Below are 25,837 nucleotides of genomic sequence, written 5' to 3'. Positions count from 1 at the left end.
ACACACACACACACACAGTCAGATCATCTACAGACACACACACACACACACAGTCAGATCATCTACAGACACAAAACACACACACACACACACACAGTCACGTCATCCACACACACACACACACACACACACACAGTCAGATCATCTACATACACACACACACACAGTCAGATCATCTACACACACACACACACACACAGTCAGATCATCTACACACACACACACACACACACACACAGTCAGATCATCTACAGACACACACACACACACACACACACACACACACACACAGTCAGATCATCTACACACACACACACACACACACAGTCAGATCATCTACACACACACACACACACACACACTCACAGTCAGATCATCTACAGACACACACACACACACACACACACACACACACACACACACAGTCAGATCATCTACACACACACACACACACACACACACAGTCAGATCATCTACACACACACACACACACACACACACACATTGTGATCAGTTGACTGTAAATTATCTCTTATATGTTCTTAATACCTCAGTATAGGATAAAAACCCCTAAAGATAGAAACTTGATATCATCATTACACTATATATCATCATACCATCTATTTATTTCTGTATATATGACATCATTGTACTATAAACACAGTTTCAGATCTCAGAAGCTGCTTGTCACTGCAGAAGAGTATTTGATCGAGCTGCTAAAGGACTGTTTTCTACTTCCTCCTGATCACTTCTGAAGTAGAACAGCAGCGGAGAGCAATGAGGAGACGAGGACAGAGATCACATGACATCAGCCAATCAAAACAGAGCGCATTTATCATAAACCCAGCGTTTCTGACACAAATATTCATCTCTTCAACATCAGTCACCGTTTGAGCAAAAACACCTCAACCTTCTGAAATCAAGACACATTTACTGAAGAAACACAATCACTTCAGATAGAAAGACCTGTTTTCTGAAGAAAAAGATAAACATTCTTTCAATGGCAAGAAAAATAATACGTTTTAAATTTGTACATTTACAATTTTTTTATTTTAAGCAAAAACTAAAAAACTTTTTCAGAAAACAAGATTTAAAATGTGAAATCATTTTGCTTCTGAAGTAAACTGATCTTGATTCAGGAAAGTTTAGATATTTGTTCTAGAGAACAAGACCAAAAAAAGAAGTAAACGGAGCACGTCTGAAGTTCTGTGTTTGTGATTCAGAACAAATTCAAGCAGCAGTAAATCTCCAGACTGTGTGCATGTGCTTGTGTTTTACTGTACGCTACACAGCACTGCATCATATTTACACTGTATTTCACTGTATTCCTGCCATAAGATCAAATAAAGCTGGTTTACTTCACATCGGATCATTAAAAGTGTCACGTGCTCAGTGCATGGACTTCTGTGCTGAATGAATCAAGGTCAAACATCAATCAAGTGTTTCAGAGCTGCAGAATTCACACAAATCTAAAGGCATCAATAATTACTGCAGATGAAATGTTATTATAGTTATTAATATTAGCAGTAGTTGATATCATGATTGTGTCTTGATTGAGAGTGAAATGTGTGAATGTCAGCTTTACTGATCAATGTGTGGAGCGTCTCTTTGCTGCAGCTGCTGCTGATTTAATGAACCAGTTTCTCATGTGACGGGTTGTTTTTACCTTTTACTCTAATATCTACTGGATTAAAAACACATGTTGGGACTCCTTTAAGATTCTGGCCTGTTATTCAGGAGAAAATCTCTCATTCAGGAACATTTGTTTTAAAGGAGTCAGATTCATTATTAAATATGATCCTTTAGTTGATGATGAAACACTCACAGAGCTTTTCTGCAGTTGATCACAGCTGGTATCAGTCTTCTTCTCCCCTCAGCTGATGTGTTGTATTTCATGGGGTTCAGTTCATCCAGTGGCTCCTCTGACATCTGAAGCATGTAGGAGATTGTTGAGCACTGAGCAGGAGAGAGTTTCTTCTCTGAGTGTTTGTCTGATTTCACAAACTCCTGAATCTCTCTGAACAGAGTCTGATCTTTCACTTCCAGCAGACAGAGGAACAGATTGATCGACTGATCAGCTGAGAGAGGATTAGGATCATCTGGATCTGTGATCCTCTGTTTAATGTACCGTGTGGTTTCTCTGATGGTCTCTGAGCTGTTCTCTGTGTGTGTCAGTAGATCCTGTAAGAGTCTCTGATTGGACTCCAGTGAGACGCCCAGCAGGAACCGCAGGAACAGATCCAGACGTCCATTCTCACTCTCAACAGCTTCATATACTGCTGATCTTAGTAGACCGTACAGAGAGTCTTTACTAAATCTGTATAATTTGAATTCATCCAGTGTTGTCTGGTTCTTTGTTAAACGCAGTGAAGATCTGAATTCATGCAGTGTTTTCTTGTTCTTTGTTAAACAGCAGTAAAGCATATAGAAAGCAGCGAGAAACTCCTGAACGCTCAGATGAATGAAGCTGTAGACTTTCCTCTGATGAATCAGATTCCTGTTTAAAGATCTCAGTGCAAATCCCAGAATACACTGAGGCGTCAGTGACGTCTATGCTGCTCTCAATCAGGTCCTCCTCATAGAACATCACATTGCCCTTCATCAGCTGTTTGAAAGCCACTTCAGCAAGTTTCACAATCACTTCTCTGTTGGACGGCAGGAGTTTCTCTGGATCTCTCTCTTCATACTTCTGCTTCCTCATGTTGATCTGAATCAGCAGGAAGTGGATGTACATTTCAGTCAGAGTTTGAGGGATTTCTGCTCTCAGATCTTCTTCCAGGAGCTTCTGAAGCACAGTGGATGAGATCCAGCAGAAGACGGGGATGTGGCACATGATGTGGAGGCTTCTTGCTCTTCTGATGTGTGAGATGATTCTGCTGGCTTGATGCTCATCACTGATTCTCTTCCTGAAATATTCCTCCTTCTGAGGCTCAGTGAATCCCTGAATTTCTGTCAGACGGTGGATGTATTTGGAGGGGATCTGATTGGCTGCTGCTGGTCTGGAGGTGATCCAGATGAGAGCAGAGGGAAGCAGCTCTCCTTTCATGAGCTTTGACATCAACACAGCCACTGATGAAGTCTCAGTCACATCACAAACTTTCTGAGCGTCTGAAAACATCAGTGTGATTCTGCTTTCATCCAGACCATCAAAGATGAACACAACTTTACACTTCTCATAAATCTGTGAGTCCAGATCTTGAAGTTCAGGATGAAAGTCCAGCAGAAGTGTGTGAAGACTGTACTGATGATCTCGGATCAAGTTCAGCTCTCGAAATGGAAGCACAAACATGAAATCTACATCCTGATTGGCTTTTCCCTCGGCCCAGTCCAGAATGAACTTCTGCACAGAGACGGTTTTTCCGATTCCAGCGATGCCTTTAGTAAGAACAGTCTTGATCTGCTCTTTCTCCTCACATCCTGCTTCAGCGGAGGCTTTAAAGATGTCATTGCAGTAGATTGGAGTGTCTTGTGAGTGTTGTGTTCTGGCTGTTTTCTCCATCTGTAAAACCTCATGTTCTTCATTCACTCCTTCTCTCTCTCCCTCTATGATGTAGAGCTGTGTGTAGATGCTGTTCAGGAGGCTTTCATTCTCCTGGAGTTTCAGTCCCTCAAATAACCTCTCATACTTGTTCTTCATGCTGGTTTTGTGCTGCTCTTTGACTCTCTGTAGTTCATCATTCACTGCTTGAGGAGGATCCTGGGATCTAATCTGATCGTCTCTGATTGATAACAAACATAAAAACATCTTTGTGAATAAAACATGGAAGGAACAGCAACACATTTAAGAGTCAGTTTAATATACTCCTGTTATATACAGCATATTTACATTCAAGTACAACACTTTTTCTAGAAGATAGGCTACATTTCATGAACCTCATATTTGCTAGGCTAGCAGTTTGTGCTGTGGTATCAAAACTGAAATTGAGAATCGTAAAATGTTACTGGTATCTAACATGTTGAGTGTCAAATAATCTTATTTATTAATATAAAAGATAACCTAGATCACACAGTAATTAACACAACACAGTTAGTTCAGATGATGTATGATGTTGTATGTGTCAGTCTATTGTCTCCAGTACAGGACGGTGTCTCACCTGGGGTCAGAGGTCACTGGTTCAGCACTGGGGTCAGAGGTCACTGGTTCAGCACTGAATTTAGGAGGCGTTTCCATGGACCAGTCACTCTTCACAGACACACCGCTGGGATCTGGAGATGAAGATCTCTGACTCTTCCTCCAGCTGACTCTAAAATATAATTATTCATACACATCTTCACACAGTAATTAACACAACACAATTAGTTCAGATGATGTATGATGTTGTATGAGTCAGTCTATTGTCTCCAGTTCAGGACGGTGTCTCACCTGGGGTCAGAGGTCACTGGTCCAGCACTGGGGTCAGAGGTCACTGGTTCAGCACTGGGGTCAGGAGGCTCTCCAATGGACCAGTCACTCTTCACAGACACACAGCTGTGATCTGGAGATGAAGATCTCTCACTGCTCTCCATGATGAAGAACTGATTTGAGGTCTGTCAATGAAAAACAAAACAAATAACAGAAACACTTTGACCACATCAGTGGAGGAACTCAGTGCTCATGTGTTTGTTAAAATGAAGACGAAACAGAAATCATGAATCTCTGTTCAGAGACGAGTGTGTTTTATGCTGCTGTAATCTGACATCTGGTTCTTTTGTGTCAGCCGACATATCCAACAAACTGATAATTATTTTTTTTTGTAGCTATGACTCTGCTGTACGCCCATAATAATAATTTTTTTAGGAATAATGTATTTTTCTAAGCATGCAGCAGTGTAGTGATTCTGTGCTTGTTCAGAATATAAACTAGTGATACCTGACTGATAAATCTTCACGGTTTAGAAAGATGTGTTTTTATAGTATCAGACCAGAGTTTAATACATCAGTTACTCCTAGTTTCTCTTTAGAAATAATATCTGTGCAGAGAACATTCTTAGTAATAATGGAATGAGAAATGATGAGCATTAGGGATCGACCGATATGGATATTTTAGTGCCAATACCGATACCGATATTTCTCCATCAGTCTTAGCCGATGACCGATATGGGCTGCCGATTTTCTTGAGCCGATATTTTGAGCCGATACTGCTTTTTCTCACTCAATTTACATCATAAAAATGACACCATGATACCAAATGTTACAAGTCTCAATTTAAAAAAGGAACATTTATTGAACTTAATATGGATGGGTGTACTGCATATGGTTAACTGTGCAAGGATAATAGGCTTTCATCAACATCTACAACAGCCTTGATGATGCATTGCTTGCTGACATATAATAAGACAGATATAATCAGGTCATCACAAAATGTCCTTTTGACTTGAGGACTGTCAACACATTTAAATAATTTAAGAAAACAATACACCTGAAAAGTAGCGATTGAAATAAAGTGCTTGATCTGTAATGTAAGACTGCCATGGTTTAAATTTTTATAAATAATATAAAATTAATTTATGAATGAGACTGAATTAATCATATAAATAAAGATGCCAATTAAACCTTTGTAATATATATAGTACTAGACACAATTTTGAAATCCATAGGCCTACACTTTATTGGCTGAATAACTGGTGAAGATGACGCAGAGCTCAGTCTGCACATAGAGATGGAGGCGACGAGAGAAAAGATGAAGACTGGGGAGCAATGCTGTTTTTGCTCAAACATGATTTTGACGTCTTCATTAAGTTTTGTTTTATAGAAAACTCGGTAGCACTTTATTTTACAGTCCTGTTCCTCATGTACATACTATGTACTTATTATAGTAATTACAATAACTATGTAGTAACTAGGTACTAACCCTGAACCTACCCCTAAACCTAACCCTACCCCATGTAGTTACCTTGTGTTACCAGAACCTTCTTAGATAAATACACTGTAAGTACACTATAAGTACATGTTAGCACACATACTGTAAAATAAAGTGCAACCGAAAACTCTTTTTAAAAGATTTTCGTTTTGTATGAATTCTATCTTAATTTTGATAAATGTTTTATCATTCAATTGCCCGTATTTAATAAATAAGAAGCAAATAGCAGACAACGTAATGAAGCGCCGGCACGATCACTTGCATTGCATGTGAACTGGAGGACGCCGAAACTCAGCTTGTGCCTCACAGATTTGGGAAATATAGCCTATATATTACAGAAAGCTTGCAGCGACACAGAAAACACCAGTTTATTACTAAACAATTAAAAGACTCCTTGCATATTTTGGAACCAGCAGGCCAATTTGGGTTGAGCGAGACCCCACGGAATGAGTGAATATTCAGAAATGTGCTCTCCGCTCACGAGCTCTGATCAGAACAAACCCGAACCTCACTGTCTGCTAAACTTACAGAAACATAGCCACACTAGACTATTTTAGTACAAATTACGAGCTTATTGTTTTTTTTTTTGTTTTTTTTTTGCCTAGTTCCTACATCTATGGCCCAATGACGCTACGATGATTATTTACTGCTTTAAAAAAAAATGCGGGTCGGGAACAATATTTTCTTTTTCTTTTTTTGCGGTCTGAGTTGCGGGCGGGTTAGTAGAAAATGTCGGTTGGGTGCGGGTTGTTTATACATTTACCCACGCATCACTGGTTGTCAAGGGTTGTTTTTCATGTCGCCTGGTTGAAGCAACCTCAGTGACGTGACATTTAGCCCCTGGAATGTGAATTTTACCAGGAGAACCCCGCAAAAAACGTGTATTTTACTCCTGGAACATGATTTTAATGGGGGACACCTCGAAACACTATTGGGTGGGTTTTATAGAGAAGACCTGGCAACCCTGGCTGGTGGAAGCACTGCACACGTCACTGGTCCCAGAGGGCGTGATGTCATGGAATGTCAAAATCTGATTGGCTGATGATTCTGTCACTAATGCTTGTGACAAATCAGATTCGAGGTCTTTGAAAAAAAAAAAAAAAAAAAAAAAAAAAAGTGAAAAAAAAAAAAAAAAAAGTGAAAAAAAAAAAAAAGTGAAGTGAAAAAAAAAGTGAAGTGACATTCAGCCAAGTATGGTGACCCATACTCAGAATTTGTGCTCTGCATTTAACCCATCCGAAATGCACACACACAGAGCAGTGAACACACACACACACACACTGTGAGCACACACCCGGAGCAGTGGGCAGCCATTTATGCTGCGGCGCCCGGGGAGCAGTTGGGGGTTCGATGCCTTGCTCAAGGGCACCATAAGTCGTGGTATTGAAGGTGGAGAGAGAACTGTACATGCACTCCCCCCACCCACAATTCCTGCCGGCCCGGGACTCGAACTCACAACCTTTCGATTGGGAGTCCGACTCGTGTGACTTTGAACAAGAGGAAGCACCATCTATAGAGCAGGCCCTGTTTTTATACAGTCTATGTGCTGGCCGCAGACTATTTTTTATATAGGATATTCCAGTTCAACCTCAACGAAACTAATCATAGGCCATTTTGTGGACATTACACAAACTAAAAATGATACCTAAATAATAATACAACCCGTATTCCGGAAAAGTTGGGACGTTTTTAAATAATAAATAAATTTTAATAAAATGAAAACTAAAGGAATTTCAAATCACATGAGCCAATATTTTATTCACAATAGAACATAGATAACGTAGCAAATGTTTAAACTGAGAAATTTTACACTTTTATCCACTTAATTAGCGCATTTAAAATTTAATGCCTGCTACAGGTCTCAAAAAAGTTGGCACGGGGGCAACAAATGGCTAAAAACGCAAGCAGTTTTGAAAAGATTCAGCTGGGAGAACATCTAGTGATTAATTAAGTTAATTGATATCAGGTCTGTAACATGATTAGCTATAAAAGCTTTGTCTTAGAGAAGCAGAGTCTCTCAGAAGTAAAGATGGGCAGAGGCTCTCCAATCTGTGAAAGACTGCATAAAAAAATTGTGGAAAACTTTAAAAACAATGTTCCTCAACGTCAAATTGCAAAGGCTTTGCAAATCTCATCATCTACAGTGCATAACATCATCAAAAGATTCAGAGAAACTGGAGAAATCTCTGTGCGTAAGGGACAAGGCCGGAGACCTTTATTGGATGCCCGTGGTCTTCGGGCTCTCAGACGACACTGCATCACTCATCGGCATGATTGTGTCAATGACATTACTAAATGGGCCCAGGAATACTTTCAGAAACCACTGTCGGTAAACACAATCCGCCGTGCCATCAGCAGATGCCAACTAAAGCTCTATCATGCAAAAAGGAAGCCATATGTGAACATGGTCCAGAAGCGCCGTCGTGTCCTGTGGGCCAAGGCTCATTTAAAATGGACTATTTCAAAGTGGAATAGTGTTTTATGGTCAGACGAGTCCAAATTTGACATTCTTGTTGGAAATCACGGACGCCGTGTCCTCCGGGCTAAAGAGGAGGGAGACCTTCCAGCATGTTATCAGCGTTCAGTTCAAAAGCCAGCATCTCTGATGGTATGGGGGTGCATAAGTGCATACGGTATGGGCAGCTTGCATGTTTTGGAAGGCTCTGTGAATGCTGAAAGGTATATGAAGGTTTTAGAGCAACATATGCTTCCCTCCAAACAACGTCTATTTCAGAGAAGGCCTTGTTTATTTCAGCAGGACAATGCAAAACCACATACTGCAGCTATAACAACAGCATGGCTTCGTCGTAGAAGAGTCCGGGTGCTAACCTGGCCTGCCTGCAGTCCAGATCTTTCACCTATAGAGAACATTTGGCGCATCATTAAATGAAAAATAAGTCAAAGACGACCACAAACTCTTCAGCAGCTGGAAATCTATATAAGGCAAGAATGGGACCAAATTCCTCCAGCAACTCATAGCCTCAATGCCCAGATGTCTTCAAACTGTTTTGAAAAGAAAAGGAGATGCTACACCATGGTAAACATGCCCCGTCCCAACTATTTTGAGACCTGTAGCAGAAATCAAAATTGAAATGAGCTCATTTTGTGCATAAAATTGTAAGCTTTCTCAGTTTAAACATTTGCTATGTTATCTATGTTCTATTGTGAATAAAATATTGGCTCATGTGATTTGAATGTCTTTTAGTTTTCATTTTATTAAAATTTAAAAAACGTCCCAACTTTTCCGGAATTCGGGTTGTAATAAAACCATTTTTTACACATTTTTATTTTTTATAGGTTTAAGCAGAGAAGACCCTGATGGCCCTCCACTGGTTTAGACTAGTCTTGAAAGTTAGCTATTTTATTTATTTTCTTTAAAACTGGTCATCATTTTTAAAATCCAATAATAAGACTGACTAGCGCTTGGCTAACTGCTAGCTGGTCTGACTAGGGATCTTTTCTTAATATGTGTTCTTAAGTGATCTTGTGTCTGTGTGTTCTCGCTGTACGTCATCATTAACCGTCGAAGTTCAACACTTAAGAACACAAGAACAGTGAACACATGAAAGTGTCCGGATGTGTTCTTGATATCCAGGATGCAGCGAATGAGTGAGTGTATATCAGCACCGTTTGTTGTTCTGATAAAACGTTTGGACCCAGAAGCGCTTTGACGACGGCTCGTGAAAGTAAACACTGTCATTTTGTATTCCTTTATTTTAATAAAGCAATAAAGACCTGGAAAAAAAGCCTAATCATTTTCACAAATACACCCAACTAACAATTATTGGTTCCCAGAACGTTAGTTTGTTAAGGTTTGTTTGGTTAGACAAAGTTTTCTTAATGGAATTAGAACGATAGTTTGTGGTTCGTATAACGTTATTATGTTATCATGTTAGTAGTGTTATTAGTGTTCCTGTAGCTCAAATGGTAGAGCATTGCATTAATAAGTGCAAGGTTGGGGGTTCGAATCCCAGGGAACACATATTAGGAAAAAACTGTTAGCCTGAATGCAAATGTAAGTTGCTTAGGATAAAAGCGTCTGCTAAATTTAATTACATTTACTCTGATATGATTAAATCTGTCCATTATGGGGTACACATATTTTACATTTCTTCAGCACTAAATAAAAATGACTTCAATACAATGCATGTTTTTATAAAATATGACATTTATTCACAAAGATGCGTTCTGTGTTCTCGCGTCCTTCTGAGTCCGTTCTTTACGATCTTTGAACTGAGAAACAGTCTGAACAAAGTCTAGCACAGAAAGATGAGCTCGTCACTGCGCTCGGTTACATCTACATCATTTTAAACTGCGTCACAACAACTCTCTCAAATATCCGTTAAAGTGTGAAGTTTAACACGAGAGCCACATTCTACAATAATACATGATATTAGAATGTGATATCTGAAGTCAAGGATTTTAAGTCTTCCGAATGCGTGTTTACTCGAGTCTCGCTCATTACCGTCCCTGTGCTACTGTGAACTGGATCCAGAGCTTCTCCTCTCGATGAGAATCAGAGCTAATTCAAATCTTATTCATTAAACCCGTGTTCTTCAAATATTTAATTAAAGCTGCTCTGTTATTACTTCTCTTTTCTTGGTTTAACAGGTGTCTCAAATTAATTTCACGGTCCTCTTTCCTCTGAACCTCTTCTAATAGCTTTCCTCTATCATCTTTAAACTTTTCACAATACATGATAACTGTCACGATCATTAGTTGGAGTGCCCATGATCTTCAGTAAAGGGCACTCCACTCAGGACTCAGGACTCATTCAGAACTCCATTTCCCATCCTGCCTCATTCCTGGTACTGATTGCACACACACACCTGCGTCTGCACTCACACCTGCACCTCATTTCAGCTAATACACACATACACATAGAAGCAGCACACTCACTCCACCAGATTGCAAAGTCTTGTTTAGCCTGTCTAACATTTCAGAGCGTTTTCTCCTGTGTTTTGTTCTTCCTGTGTCTGACCTTGGATTGTTTATTTTGACTCGGATTCTCTGCTGCCTGCCTTGATCTCTGTTTGTTCATGTTTTCGATTCTGGTTACCCCTGACATACCTGACGCCATTCCTGATTTCTGCCTGTCCGACCATTCTATAAATAAATTCAGCATTTGGATCCGAACGTCTCTGACTCTCTTCATAACAGAAGACTTTGCCACACCAGGATCCAGCAGCCCAGTATCCCCTTGTCACCAAGGTATCAGTTCCGGTTCCATATCAGCCTCTTACCAATCCAGCCTACCTATGGATCCAGTCAACCAGCTGTTAAATCTACGACAAGGAGATCAATCGATTGAGGAGTATGTTCAGCAGTTCTGTGAGCTAGTATATCGGGTTCCTCTAAATGATGAAGCTTTGTTTAAGGACTTATTTCATTTTGGACTCAGTGAGTCAATTAAATCATGGTTACCTGGAGGGGAATTTAATGGCCGTCTAAGGGATATCATAGAATATGCTCTTTTGTTGTGTGGCTCTTCATGACAGCATTGAAGCCCCAAAGTCTCTCCACAAAATGGCTGCCAGCCCGGAGACTGTTCACAAAATGGCCGCCAGCCTAGCACCACTGCACAAGATGGCCACCAGCCCAGCGCCACTGCACAAGATGGCAGCCGCAGTTGATTTTCCAGAGTCAAGTCAAGTCCCCGTCGACCTTCCAGAGTCAAGTCAGGTCCCCGTCGATCTTCCAGTGTCAAGTCAGGTCCCCGTCGACTTTCCAGAGTCAAGTCAGGTCACCATTGACCAGGTCCCTGTTGATTTCCCAGAGTCTAATCAGGTCACCTTTGACCATCCAGAGTTAGGTCAACACCCAACAGTCAAGTAAAACAACAGTTAAACTTCATGAGTCAAATCAGTTCCCTATTGACTTCCCAGAGTCAAGTCAGATCCCTGTTGATTTCCCAGAGTCTAGTCAGGTCACCGTTGATCAGGTCCCTGTTCTTTCCCCAGAGCCTAGTCAGGTCACCGTTGATCAGGTCCCTGTTCTTTTCCCAGAGACTAGTCAGGTCACCGTTGATCAGGTCCCTGTTGATTTCCCAGAGTCTAGTCAGGTCACCGTTGATCAGGTCCCTGCTGATTTCCCCGAGTCAAGTCAGGTCCCCGTTGATCAGGTCCCTGCTGATTTCCCAGAGCCTAGTTAGGTCACCGTTGATCAGGTCCCTGTTGATTTCCCAGAGTCTAGTCAGGTCACCGTTGATCAGGTCCCTGTTCTTTTCCCAGAGCCTAGTCAGGTCAACGTTGATCAGGTCCCTGTTGATTTCCCAGAGCCTAGTCAGGTCACCGTTGATCAGGTCCCTGTTGATTTCCCAGAGTCTAGTCAGGTCACCGTTGATCAGGTCCCTGTTGATTTCCCAGAGTCTAGTCAGGTCACCGTTGATCAGGTCCCTGCTGATTTCCCCGAGTCAAGTCAGGTCCCCGTTGATCAGGTCCCTGCTGATTTCCCAGAGCCTAGTCAGGTCACCGTTGATCAGGTCCCTGTTGATTTCCCAGAGCCTAGTCAGGTCACCGTTGATCAGGTCCCTGTTCTTTTCCCAGAGTCTAGTCAGGTCACCGTTGATCAGGTCCCTGTTCTTTTCCCAGAGTCTAGTCAGGTCACCGTTGATCAGGTCCCTGTTCTTTCCCCAGAGCCTAGTCAGGTCACCGTTGATCAGGTCCCTGTTCTTTCCCCAGAGCCTAGTCAGGTCACCGTTGATCAGGTCCCTGTTCTTTTCCCAGAGACTAGTCAGGTCACCGTTGATCAGGTCCCTGTTCTTTTCCCAGAGTCTAGTCAGGTCACCGTTGATCAGGTCCCTGTTCTTTCCCCAGAGCCTAGTCAGGTCACCGTTGATCAGGTCCCTGTTCTTTTCCCAGAGACTAGTCAGGTCACCGTTGATCAGGTCCCTGTTGATTTCCCAGAGCCTAGTCAGGTCACCGTTGATCAGGTCCCTGTTGATTTCCCAGAGTCTAGTCAGGTCACCGTTGATCAGGTCCCTGCTGATTTCCCAGAGTCAAGTCAGGTCCCCGTTGATCAGGTCCCTGCTGATTTCCCAGAGCCTAGTCAGGTCACCGTTGATCAGGTCCCTGTTGATTTCCCAGAGCCTAGTCAGGTCACCGTTGATCAGGTCCCTGTTCTTTTCCCAGAGTCAAGTCAGGTCACCGTTGATCAGGTCCCGGTTCTTTTCCCAGAGTCTAGTCAGGTCACCGTTGATCCGGTCCCTGTTCTTTTCCCAGAGCCTAGTCAGGTCACCGTTGATCAGGTCCCTGCTGATTTCCCAGAGCCTAGTCAGGTCACCGTTGATCAGGTCCCTGCTGATTTCCCAGAGCCTAGTCAGGTCACCGTTGATCAGGTCCCTGTTCTTTTCCCAGAGTCTAGTCAGGTCACCGTTGATCAGGTCCCTGTTCTTTTCCCAGAGTCTAGTCAGGTCACCGTTGATCAGGTCCCTGTTCTTTTCCCAGAGTCTAGTCAGGTCACCGTTGATCAGGTCCCTGCTGATTTCCCAGAGTCTAGTCAGATCACCGTTGATCAGGTCCCTGTTGTTTTCCCAGAGTCTAGTCAGGTCACCGTTGATCAGGTCCCTGTTCTTTTCCCAGAGTCTAGTCAGGTCACCGTTGATCAGGTCCCGGTTCTTTTCCCAGAGTCTAGTCAGGTTACCGTTGATCAGGTCCCGGTTCTTTCCCAGAGTCTAGTCAGGTCACCGTTGATCAGGTCCCGGTTCTTTTCCCAGAGTCTAGTCAGGTCACCGTTGATCAGGTCCCGGTTCTTTTCCCAGAGTCTAGTCAGGTCACCGTTGATCAGGTCCCTGTTCTTTTCCCAGAGCCTAGTCAGGTCACCGTTGATCAGGTCCCTGCTGATTTCCCAGAGCCTAGTCAGGTCACCGTTGATCAGGTCCCTGTTCTTTTCCCAGAGTCTAGTCAGGTCACCGTTGATCAGGTCCCTGTTCTTTTCCCAGAGTCTAGTCAGGTCACCGTTGATCAGGTCCCTGCTGATTTCCCAGAGTCTAGTCAGATCACCGTTGATCAGGTCCCTGTTCTTTTCCCAGAGTCTAGTCAGGTCACCGTTGATCAGGTCCCTGCTGATTTCCCAGAGTCTAGTCAGATCACCGTTGATCAGGTCCCTGTTGTTTTCCCAGAGTCTAGTCAGGTCACCGTTGATCAGGTCCCGGTTCTTTTCCCAGAGTCTAGTCAGGTCACCGTTGATCAGGTCCCGGTTCTTTCCCAGAGTCTAGTCAGGTCACCGTTGATCAGGTCCCGGTTCTTTTCCCAGAGTCTAGTCAGGTCACCGTTGATCAGGTCCCTGTTCTTTTCCCAGAGTCTAGTCAGGTCACCGTTGATCAGGTCCCTGTTCTTTTCCCAGAGCCTAGTCAGGTCACCGTTGATCAGGTCCCTGTTGATTTCCCAGAGTCTAGTCAGGTCACCGTTGATCAGGTCCCTGTTCTTTTCCCAGAGCCTAGTCAGGTCACCATTGATCAGGTCCCTGTTGATTTCCCAGAGTCTAGTCAGGTCACCGCTGACCGTCCAGAGTTAGGTCAAGTCACCACTGACCGTCCAGAGTCAGGTCAAGTCACCTCTAACACCCAAGAGTCAAGTAAAACAATAGTTAAACTTCATGAGTCAAGTCAAGTCACCAATGATCTTCATGAGCCAAGTCAGGTCATCAACGATCTTCATGAGCCAAGTCAAGTCACCGTTGATCTTTATGAGCAAAGTCAAGTCAACGTTGAGCTTCATGAGCAAAGTCAAGTCACCGTTGAGCTTCATGAGCAAAGTCAAGTCACCGTTGAGCTTCATGAGCAAAGTCAAGTCACCGTTGAGCTTCATGACCAAAGTCAAGTCACCGTTGAGCTTCATGACCAAAGTCAAGTCACCGTTGAGCTTCATGACCAAAGTCAAGTCACCGTTGAGCTTCATGACCAAAGTCAAGTCACCGTTGAGCTTCATGACCAAAGTCAAGTCACAGTTTGGCCCAATCCCAATTCTACCCCTTAGCCCTTCCCCTTTCCCCATATAGCCCTTTGAACTAAGATTTTTCGAGACCACACTTCAAACGAAGGGGTATGAATTATCTCGGCAACATGGCTGATACAGCGAATAAAAAGACACAAATGTAAGCTTTTTTGGCATAAATAAAGATTTTAACGAAAAGTAATCATATGTCAGCCATCCAGCTCGTCGGGAGCAGCTGGGGGTAGGTGTTTTGCTCAAGGACACCTCGACACTTGGTCAGGTGGAGCTGGGGATTGAACCACCAACCTTTCGGTTTGTAGACAACCTACATGAACCACTGAGCCACTGCCGCCCCACAATTCATATTAACGGTCATGTTACTCAAAGACATGTTAGCAAAAAATTTCTAATATTTGTTAACGTCATATCATTACAGACTGCATGATATTACCACAGCATATGTCTGATCAGGGCGATAGCGTCCGTAGACATTGATGGGGGCTAATCCCCCCAATAATTAGAAATTGCTAAACCATTTTCTCAAATATTGCCTATTCGAGATAGAAACAGAGAGAGAGAAATGGAAGTTGCGTGTATTCGCGTCTGTGCGTTTATCTTTTTAGAGTGAGTTTACTTAAAAACAGCGATTGTATCCTCTCGTCGCTGGAAAATATTTAAACTGTATTTAATAAAATTTGTGGGGCAGTGTTGACAAGTTTATTTTCTCCTGGATGTGTGAGCTGCGTGATTTCTGATGTGTGTGTGTGTGTCAATAAGCAGCTCATTAATACAGAACGATAATTAAAGGCTCCAATGCACACCAGCACACCAGTATATGTGTGTATTGAATGAGCTAGACGACGTATGATGACGTGTGATGTCATGGTAGTGGTGTCCCAATCCTTAGGGGAATATTTTCTCCCCTAGCCCTTGACACTCTGTTTCAAGGGACAAGGGGAAGGGGTATAAAATAGAATTGGGATTGGGCCTTTATCTTCACGAACTAATAATAATAATAATAATAATATTGCATTTTATTTAAGGCGCCTTTCAAACCACTCAAGGTCACCGTACAAGTAACAACAGTAACAATATTAAAACAGAAAATAACAGCAAATAACAATGTCAATAAGAAAGAATAAAAATACTGGACTTGAGTGCACAAAGTAATCATAGAAGATAAGCAGTTCTGAATAAATGAGTTTTAAGTTTGACTTTAAATTGAGCTAAAGAGTCTGAATTACGGATGTTGACTGGGAGAGAATTCCAAAGACGAGAAGAAAGACTAAAAGACTAAAGGCCCTATGGCCCATGGTGGTTAGGCGAGCTGAGGGTGTATGTAGGAGACCCAGTGAAGGGGAATCGGAGAGTTCAAGAAGGGGTGTAGGGATGTAAGAGGTCTGAAAGGTAAGGTGGAGCAAGGTTATGAAGAGATTTGTATGTGAGGAGGAGAATTTTAAATTCAATCCGAAAGTTGATAGGAAGCCAATGTAGCTGTTGAAGTGATGGGGTGATGTGTTCAATTGGTGAAGTCCGGGTTATGATACGAGCTGCAGAATTCTGAATCAGCTGGAGTTTATGAAGAGATTTGTGTGGTAGACCAGATAATAGAGAGTTACAATAATCGATGCGGGAGGTAACAAGTGAATGAACAAGGATAGAGGAACTATGCGGAGTGAGAAATGGACGGAGGCGAGCAATATTGCGGAGATGAAAATAACAAGACCTGGTTATGTTATTAATGTGAGCATCAAATGATAGGGTACTGTCAAAGATGACCCCCAAGTTACTAGCTTGGCGGGAGGGAGAAATGGGAGAACCATCAAATGGATAATGTAAAACTGCATGACTTAGAGAGAGTAGAATTAGTACCAATGAGGAATACTTCAGTCTTACTGGCATTAAGTTTGAGGAAATTGGCAGAACAACAAACATTTATTTCATGAAGGCAGTTGGTAAGGCAGGAGGGAGGGAGAATGGAATCAGGCTTTGTAGAAATGTAAAGCTGAGTATCATCGGCGTAACAGTGAAATTTAATACCGAATTTTGAAAAGATATTGCCGAGTGGGAGAAGGTAAATTAGGAACAATAGGGGGCCTAGGACAGAGCCTTGGGGGACACCACAGCTAACAGGAGAAGGTTGGGAATTAAATTTCTTTAGTTGTACAAACTGTGCGGTTTGAAAGGTATGAAGTGAACCAGGCATAAGGAATACCAGTGATACCAATGCCAGATAGTCGATGCAAGAGAATACTGTGTGAAATTGTGTCAAAAGCTGCACTCAAGTCAAGTAGAACAAGAATAGATAACAACCCGCTATCAGCAGCCATTAACAGGTAATTCGTTACTCTCACTAGTGCAGTTTCAGTGCTATGCTTAGGACGAACCCTGACTGAAAACACTCATACAAGTTATTATTACTAAGATGAGCATGGACCTGTGCTGCCACTGCTTTTTCAAGAATTTTTGAAATAAATGGAAGATTTGAGATAGGACGGTAATTATCTAAATTGTTTGTCAACTAAGTCAAGTCACAGCTGATCTTTATGAAACCAGTCAAATCACCACGGATCTACCAGAGCCTCGTCACGTCTCAGCCGAACTCCCAGTGCCTTGTCACATCTCAGCCTAACTTCCAGAGCTCTCGTCCTATCCTGTCACGACCATGAAGGCCGTCTATGAGCTCTCATTTGTTCCGGTCATGGCTATGGAGGCCATCCACCAACTCTCTGTCTGTCCTGTCATGGCCACGGAGGTCCTCCATGAGACCAGTTTAGACCTGTTTATGTTCTCCGTTTCAGTTCCACCTGACCAGACTTTCTCTCCTGTGCCATCGAATCCACTGTGGTGGTCCTCTGCTCCGCCCTGGTGGGCTTCTGTCCCGTCTTCTTGGCTGTGGTGGTCCTCTGCTCCGCCCTGATCTCATTCAAATCAAATCTCATTCTGCATTCCCCATTGTAAAGAAGACACAGCCCCCCCCCACTCGGGGTGCCCTCTCTCACGCTGAGCCCTTGGAATTGTCCTAATCTTCCCTCCCCTTACAGCGGTCCTGGTTGAAGGTTCCCTTCTCGAACTGTGTAACACATTTTCACTGCACAAATGTACACATCTCTTGTCATGAGACACATTACTAAAACATGTTTTTTTTACAGAAACTGTAGTTTTCCACCAAAATAAAAGATCAACTGGTTTCAGTTGTTGAGCCAAAGGTAAGCATAAATGTGCTTTTATTCGTCGTTTTATCTAATGTTAAATTTCACTTCAGATTAATATTTCTAATTATTTATTTGGATTAGAAAGATTATATATTTTCAAATTCCTCTTTTTGTAATTGTACATATCCCTGTTGGTTTATTTTAGGTGGTTCAATTTACAGTCTGAGGTAAAATTAAGATGACCCTTTTTAATTTAGTTATTAACCCTTGTGGGTTGTTGGGGACGTTTTCGTCCACTAGGGGGTAAAGTTGAGTCTTATTTTGGCCACAACTTTCTCTGTGTTTGAGCTAATGGAATGATTTTTGGTGACAAATCTTATTTTGACCCATATTTTGGGAAAATGCTTTGAAATTTTTCAAAAACTCAATGGTACACTGTGGGCAAATTCACTACCCTTTCGGGATGTTCGTGGATGAAAACATCCACTAAATTAAACTGCTGTAAAAATGTATCAGATAAATATTTTTTTCAATTTTTTTTGCATAAATCTATTAATCAGTCCTGATCAAAACTACCAAATTTTAAAAAAAATTCCAAGATTTTAACTTTTTAATTACCAAATTCATAAATGATGTCACTGATTTGGGGAAAAAAAACACACAAAATTACATATTTTCAATATAAAAAGTGATTGTGGACTGGATTTTTTTTTACCTTTTATCACAGTCTTGGGCATGTCAAAGATTAGTAACAAGATTGGCTTTGATGCATTGTTAGTTTTTGTGCAGCATTAGATTTAAATTTTTTCTCCCTAATTAGCTGTTGGTGGCTGTTTTTGCCCCATTGACTTCCATTATAACGACATTTTTTGATTGCAAAGCCATGACACCATATAATCATGCATTCTTGATTGTTTGTGGTTTTCACTTTTGGGAAGAGGTAAAAAAATGTATTTTTACAGTTGATCACTAGGTGGGACCATTAACCCTTTAAATAGGCCTGTGCAAAAAAAGGCTTAGTTTCTGGCTTGTATATGGAGTTATATGGAGTATAACAGCAAATTATAGTGTTTGTGTGTGTGTGAGATTCTTGATTGTTGGTGGTTTTTCCTGTTGGGAAGAGGTAACATTTGTTATTTTTTACAGTTGATCACTAGGTGGGACCATTAGCCCTTTAGATAGGCCTGTGCAAAAAAAGGCATAGTTTCTGACTTGTATGGGGTTATATGGAGTATAATAGCAAATTATAGTGTGTGTGTATGTGTGATAGAGAGAGAGAGAGACCTTTGTGCACTTACCTTGATGTACAGTATTTGAAAAAATCAAAATATGCACCTCATGCTCTCAGAACTACATGGAATAAACAATAAAAAAAAGTGCGTTTATGCACCTGCTGCCTTTTGATGGTGAAAAGTACATATGGCCTATAAGTGAAATGCTCCTCTTTTCTTGATGGTAAAGCCAGTTTAAAACCTTAAAATCCTGTAAAAAAATATACTTTGCATCAAATTTATGAACAATGTATTATGAACCAAAATGCAATACCAACTTCAAATAAGCTGCAGCTCGCTGGAGGGGTCATGCTACATAGTCATTTCTATAAACTTTCTCGTGTTGCTTGCTGCTTTTCTCACCATTAAATATCCAGCACGATGGCATGCAATGGTTTAAATCCACGTACTTTGCTTTTGTTTAGTCTATTCGCTTAAGTCTGTCATATAATGTGCACATGTAAATGTGACTTTATAGCTTTAAGGGCATTCTGTTACGTACGCACGCGGGGCGTTGCCCTAGGGGACGGAGCGTTGCGTGAGTCTTTAGTTTTGAGAGCACTTGTCTGTATGCTACCTGCTGCACGATTGTAACAATACAGAGTATTCATTGAACCTGAGACTTGTGTGGACATTTGAATCATTTACATGGTGTCAGAAGCGTTTGACGGACACATCGCTTCTCTGAAAAGATGGCCAAGTTTAATCCTCCGGAAAGTTTCGCTTTTGATCGTCCAAATGAATGGGCTGACTGGAAGCAACGTTTCCTGCGATTTCGGCTGGCCACTAAACTGAGTAAAGAGGATGGCGAAGTACAGGTCAGTTCGCTGATTTATGCTATGGGGCCTGAGGCTGAAAACATTTTCAAGTCTTTCACATTTGAGACGGCGGGGGATGAGAAGAAGATCGACGTTGTGTTGGGAAAATACGACGCATACTTCTATCCTAAACGCAACGTGATTCACGAGCGCGCCTGTTTTCACCAGAGATCGCAGCGGCCCGGTGAGAAAGCGGAAATGTTTATCAGAGCCCTTTATGAGTATGAACACTGTGACTTTGGTGTAAATAGAGACGAACACATCCGCGACCGCATTGTTGTAGGCATTTTGGACAAGGATTTGTCACGTAAATTGCAGCTAATGGCTGATCTTACACTTGCCCAAACAATTACAACTGTCCGCCAGTCTGAGGAGGTTGCACTCCAAGTTCACCTGCAGGGGGAGTCACATGCAGCAGTACAGGAAATCCGCGGGAGAGGATTAGGCAGAGGAAAGCCCAAGTGGAAACCTAAAAAGAGAGAAAATGACCAAGGAGACGCAAACTGTGGAAAATGTGGAAAATTGAAACACAGAGATCCGGAAAGGTGCCCAGCCAAGAACTCCACATGCAACAAGTGTAAGAAGGTGGGTCACTGGGAAAAAAAATGTTATAGTAAATCAGTCAGAGAAGTGACAGAGACTGTTTCACAGACACCATATTTCCTGGGTGCAGTCACAAATGAAAACGGAAGTGATGAACGATGGACAATACAGTTTACAATTGGAACAACACCGGTCAAATTCAAAATTGACACGGGTGCAGATGTAAACATTATGGGAGCAGAGGTGTTCAACAAACTAGTTCCCGACAAGAAACTGGAGTCATCTAATATCACACTGTACAGTCCAGGTGGTCAGCTGGACTGTCTAGGAAAGTTCCAAGCCAGCACAGAATATAAAGGAAAGCCATACTGTTTTCCAGTATACGTCATCAGTGGCCGCAACGCAAACAATCTGCTAGGCAGAGCCACCGCAATGACCATGGGGCTTGTGAAACGTGTCGAGGAAGTCCACACAGCGTTCGGTGAGCACGGGACACTCAAAACTGAACCTGTTAAAATCCTGTTAAGAGATAATGCTGAGCCATACACAGTGCACACTGCTCGTCGTGTCCCGTTGCCTCTACTGCAAAAAGTAAAAGAGGAATTAAAACGCATGGAGGAAAATGAGGTGATTGAGCCTGTGACTGAGCCTACTGACTGGTGTGCGCCTATGGTGCCAGTTCCAAGGAAAAATGGGAAGGTGCGCATCTGTGTTGATTTGAAGAGGTTAAACGAGGCTGTAAGGAGAGAGAGGTATGTCCTTCCAACTGCTGAGGAAATTACTGCTAAACTCAGTGGCGCAACCATGTTCACTTCACTGGATGCCGCCTCCGGGTTTTGGCAGATACCTCTGCACCCTGAAAGCACCAAGTTAACCACCTTCATAACCCCTTTTGGGAGATATGCGTTTAAAAGACTCCCATTCGGAATCACAAGTGCTCCGGAAATCTTTCAACGCAAAATGACTGAGACCCTTAATGGTCTGGTAGGCGTGGCTATCTTTATGGATGATGTCCTTGTGTATGGAGATACTCCAGAGCTGCACGACCAACGTCTCAGCAAGGTGCTGGAAAGGATCGAGACAGCCGGCCTGAAGCTTAAAAAAGAGAAATGTAAGTTTAGGCAGAACCAGCTTCACTTCTTGGGTCATGTCATTGACAAATCAGGTGTGAGGCCCGACCCTGAAAAAGTCAAAGCAATCCGCGAGCTCCCACCACCACAGAACGTGCCAGACCTAAAGCGTATTTTGGGCATGTTTAACTACTTGGGGAGATATATTCCAAATTTGTCTACAGTGTGTCAGCCACTTTATGAACTGTTTAAGTCCAAGTCAGTATGGACTTGGGACCATCCTCAGCAGGAGGCATTCCAGCGGATTAAAGACATCCTGTCCACTTCTCCAGTCCTGAAGTTCTATGATTTGAACCGGCCTACTGCTGTCTCAGCTGACGCCAGCAGTTATGGCATAGGCGGAGTCCTGTTGCAGTTACATGAAGAGGAATGGAAACCTGTGGCATACTGTTCACGTCGCCTGTCTGATGCCGAGACCAGATATGCACAGATTGAGAAGGAGTGTTTGGCGAGTGTCTGGGCCTGTGAGAAATTTGAAAAGAATCTGTTTGGCTTTGAGAGCTTCAAATTGGTCACCGACCACAAACCCCTGGTGCCACTCATGAATCAGAAAGACCTGGACAACGTACCAATATGGTACTACTCATGAGACTTATGAGATTTAAACCGATAGCCGAATATGCACCGGGGAAGACCTTAACAGTGGCCGACGCACTCTCACGGAGTCCACTACAGTGCCTGGAAACGGAGACTGCCATTGTAGACGCCCTGCCTGCAACCCCACATAAGTTTGAGGCCATAAAGACAGCTACAGCAGCCGACTGTAACCTTCAGCTAGTGTTGCAGTACATAAAGGCAGGGTGGCCAGATTACATAGGCCACGTCCCGGCAGCAATCAGAGAGTATTTTCCCATGAAAGCTGAATTATCTGAATGCAATGGGATCGTCATCAGAGGCAGCCGTATGGTGATTCCGGATGAGCTGAGAGAAGAGATCCTGAACCGAATACATGACGGACACCAAGGTTTGACAAAGTGTAGAGAGCGAGCCCATGCGTCCGTATGGTGGCCCAGCATATCAACAGCAATCCAACAAAAAGTCCAGTCCTGTCAGGTATGCCGAGAGATGAAACCTAGCCAGCGGAAAGAACCTCTCATCTCTACCCCCCTTCCTGACCGGCCTTGGAAGAGACTTGCTATGGACCTGTGTGATCATAACAAACACACCTACCTTGTCGTGTTATTTTTCCCGGTTCCTGGAAATACTTCACCTGCCGACAACCACTGCCTCGCAGGTAATCTTGAAGTTGAAGACAGTGTTTGCAAGATTTGGCTGTCCAGACGAGGTTGTGTCTGACAATGGGCCTCAGTTTTCATGTCTGGAATTTAAAGACTTTGCAAGAGAGTTTGACTTTATACACATCACTTCTAGTCCACACAACCCTCAAGGGAATGGACATGCAGAGAGAGGGGTTCAGACCGCTAAAAGAATCTTGATGCAGAAAGACCCTCTGCTTGCTCTTATGTGCTTTCGGTCAACGCCTTGCACCACCACAGGCGTGAGCCCGGCAGAGCTACTCATGGGCCGGAAGATAAAGACAACCCTTCCAACACTGGAGGCAAATCTACAGCCCCGATGGCCTGATCTGGAAACGGTCAGGACTAAGGATGCATGGGAAAAGGGGAAACAAGCATTCTACTTTAATCAGCGCCATGGAGCTAGGCCCTTGCCTTCTTTAAAGCCAGGTGATCCCGTCCTCATGAAGCTGGACCATCAGAAAGCCTGGAGAACACCTGCCGTTGTCACGGGAGACAGCACCACACCACGCTCCTTTGTTATTGAAACACCTCAGGGAGCAACTTTAAGATGCAACCGGCGTCACTGGCAGCATGTTCCTCCGGTAGCTGGAGACACTCACCCTCTAGCTCCAGATGGACTAAAGCAAGGCGCTGCCATACAGCAGCCTGACTCCGCAGTCTTCGCTGACACTGCATCACCAACACCCAGTGTCAAACTGCCAGAGACTCAGACTGGATTGTTCCATACCCGGTCTGGTAGACTGAGTAAACCTGTTGAAAGGTGGAATCTGTGAAGGTGTGGCTATTTTATTCATCTTTGGAGCCATACACTGTGGGGAGGGGAAAAGACGACTAAAAGGAAATGTTGTTGATTTTGTGGACTGAAAAGTTTATTTACACTGCAAAGAGAGCTTACGTTCTAAGGCTTGTTTATACATTGCACAGATTAATGTTTGATGCCTACTAATACTAGTGCCTTACTGTTCAATCAAGTGTAGTACCGTTCAAATGTTCAGTTATAGGAACAGTCAGGATATCTTTGGTATCTTGTGTATCCTCAGAGAAAGAAACAAAACTTAAAAGGGGAGATGTCATATAATGTGCACATGTAAATGTGACTTTATAGCTTTAAGGGCATTCTGTTACGTACGCACGCGGGGGCGTTGCCCTAGGGGACGGAGCGTTGCGTGAGTCTTTAGTTTTGAGAGCACTTGTCTGTATGCTACCTGCTGCACGATTGTAACAATACAGAGTATTCATTGAACCTGAGACTTGTGTGGACATTTGAATCATTTACAAAGTCTGACGTCACGTAGCAGCGCTTCCGTGTCCAAACGCTCTATCAGTTACCACGAGAAAACAACAAAAGGTGCTAATATAAACTGTGATAGAATACTAGTGAAAAAGTTATAACATTAACCTTTAACTCCATACTGAAGTACCAGATAGCCAGACAATGAAAATATAAATATAAAAAAAATATCTTAAAATTATTTGTGTTTGGGACGCTGTGAGCACGGAGACTGTAGTGTATATCGTAAGTTTGAAAGCGTTTAACTTAAATATCAATATGAATAATCAGTGCTCATAAACGGCTGCTGAGGTCATATTCTCAAGTGAAGCGAGTTGAGGCCTGGACCCGGAAACAGCGCTTCTTACATCACTTAACAACCGAATACTTTCACCACCATTAAAAGGCAGCAGGTGCATTGTGACGAGTGGGGCGGGGCCGAGGGACATGGGAGCGAGGCCGGTGGAGTGATTGGAGATGAGCTACACCTGTTCGACCCACCGGTCTCGAGGCCCATGGAGGAGATGGAAGGATATAAAACTGGAGAGACGACAGTGAAGGACGAGAGAGGACCAGGCCTGGGCTTTTAGTTGTGTTTTGGTTTTTATTTGCGCGCACCAGTCGTCCGTGAGGGGCTGGTGCGCTGTTTTGTGTTTATTTTGCTTTATTAAAATGTTGTTTGATTATCCGCCGGTTCCCGACTCCTTCTTCCCGATGATAGGAAGTCTTTTATCATTACATGCATAAATACACTTTTGTTTACTCCATGTAGTTCTAAGAGCTGAGGTGTACATTGTGATTTTCTGAAATACGTTAAGGTAAGTGCGCAAAGGTCTCTCTCACACACACTCTCTCTCTCTTTCTCACACACACACACACACACATACACACTCAATATAATATGCTGTTATACTCCATATAGCTTCATATACAAGTCAGAAACTAAGCTTTTTTTGCACAGGCCTATCTAAATGGTTAATGGTCCCACCTAGTGATCAACTGTAAAAATAACAAATGTTACCTCTTCCCAACAGGGAAAACCACCAACAATCAAGAATGCATGATTACATGGTGTCATGGCTTTGCAATCAAAAAATGTCGTTATAATGGAAGTCAATGGGGCAAAAACTGCCACCAACAACTAATTAGGGAGAAAAAAAATTAAATCCAATGTTGCACAAAAACTAAAAATGCATCAAAGCCAATGTTGCTACTAAACTTCGACATGCCCAAGACTGTTATAAAAAGTAAAAAAAAAATCCAGCCACAATTACTTTTATATTGAAAATAAGTCATTTTGTGTGTTTTTTTCCCCCAAATCAGTGACATCATTTATGAACTTGGCAATTAAAGAGTTAAAATCTTGGATTTTTTAAAAAACATTTGGTAGTTTTGATGAGGACTGAGGTTGATTAACAGATTTATGCAAAAAAAATTTACAAAAAATATGAATCTGATACATTTTTACAGCAGTTTCATTGAGTGGATGTTTTCATCCCGAACAACTCCAAAGGGTAGTGAATTTGAACAATCCACAAGGGTTAAAATTGGTCACTAAAACAGGTAACCATAATTATTCTTGATCAAATAAAAGTAACGGTTTTGTTATCTTGTGTATA

The 25,837-nt window shown here is 42.6% G+C and overlaps 1 pseudogene; it reads right to left on the bottom strand.

The window, feature by feature from the left end:
• LOC132098193 (NLR family CARD domain-containing protein 3-like) overlaps positions 1–25,837 on the bottom strand; it is a 68,267-nt pseudogene that overhangs the window by 39,997 nt on the left and 2,433 nt on the right.

The sequence above is a fragment of the Carassius carassius genome, chromosome 21, assembly GCF_963082965.1.
Source record: "Carassius carassius chromosome 21, fCarCar2.1, whole genome shotgun sequence".
NCBI lineage: Eukaryota > Metazoa > Chordata > Actinopteri > Cypriniformes > Cyprinidae > Carassius > Carassius carassius.
Note: the sequence above shows the minus strand (reverse complement) of the source record. Positions and strands in the feature narration are given on the sequence as shown.